The sequence below is a fragment of the Symphalangus syndactylus genome, chromosome 11 (assembly GCF_028878055.3).
Source record: "Symphalangus syndactylus isolate Jambi chromosome 11, NHGRI_mSymSyn1-v2.1_pri, whole genome shotgun sequence".
NCBI lineage: Eukaryota > Metazoa > Chordata > Mammalia > Primates > Hylobatidae > Symphalangus > Symphalangus syndactylus.
Window position 1 is genome coordinate 106,664,245 of NC_072433.2, and position 1,246 is coordinate 106,665,490.

A 1,246-nucleotide genomic window follows, 5' to 3' on the forward strand; every position below is an offset into this window, starting at 1 on the left:
TACTACTATTTAACATTGTCCTTGTGGCACTTGTGAGTACAAGTGGAAAAGGGAAAGGAAACAGATATATAAATAGACATGTACTCAAATCACAGTCAGGGGTTTCACTGAGTGATACAAGCATGCTGGAAAGCCTGAGTCAGGGATGGTGTTCAGGGGCCCTAGGGTACTGACACAAGAGGTTGTGTTCTAACTGATATACTGGTTAATATTCTAACGTTCTATTACATGATTTGTCTTTCTTTCTTCTTTCTTTCTCTTTTTCTGTTTATTTTATACAAACACAATTATTTATTAAAGCCATATTTCTATGGCTATATTTACAGGTAATAAAGGGATAAAACGTAGACTGGAGAGGATTCAAATTAAACCAGCACTTTGAAATAGTTGCATGTAAAATGATTTTGATAAAGATAATTGAATACAGTAATGACAAAAAAAGCAGTAGTAAGGGGATTTGTCCATTGAACTGAGCTTGTTCATTCTGATAACTAATTCTTGTCCAAAGTGATGACGGAGTTTTTATTCTACTTTTTCACAGATCTGAGTACAGGTGACATTGTTTATGATGCAGTCCACCACTAATTTCCTGTCTTTCAATTTTATTATTTTGCCTTCCTTTCCATCCCACTTCTGATGTCGAACAAATATGCCATATGTAAAGGTGCAGTCTGAGTTTTTCTGCCGTCACCTTTAGTTTCTTTGAATTTCTCTCCCCTGAGTATGAGAAAACTGGGTGATTTTAAAGTACTCTCCGTTTTTATGGTGAGGTTTTTGCGATCAAAAAAGATAATACAATCTTTTTTGGCCACAAGCACCCTTTTTTTCACAGAGTGCTAGTCCCACTCCTAGTTCCTTCATGTATTTATTATTCATCAAAGCCTTTGCTGTCCAGGTGCCATCTTTCTTCCAGCTGCTGAACAGTGTCCATGGTGGGTGTCAGAAGGTGTGTGGAGTGAGCAGAGCAGGGTCCAGCATGGGAAACATGCTGTGCCCTCTTACGTGATGTTATAAGGAAAGCATAAAAGGGCAATGGCATGACAAGAATGTGGCTGTGTTCTCAGATGCTTCAGGATCCTTCCTGTGTGGACTTTGTCCCTGGATATGGTGCCTACTTTAGGGAGCTAGAGGCTGGGAAGAGGTCCAGCAGTCACCTGCATCTGCTACTGTTCTGTGTGGACACTTTGATCCTGATAGTTATTATATAGTTATTTCTTGTTTAATTAGAAGGCAAATATTCCAGTTT

At 38.8% G+C, this 1,246-nt stretch overlaps 1 pseudogene; it reads right to left on the reverse strand.

Moving 5' to 3' along the window:
* Positions 1-324: 324 nt before the first annotated feature.
* On the reverse strand, positions 325-931 carry LOC129493085 (fatty acid-binding protein 5-like; annotated as a pseudogene).
* Positions 932-1,246: the final 315 nt, after the last annotated feature.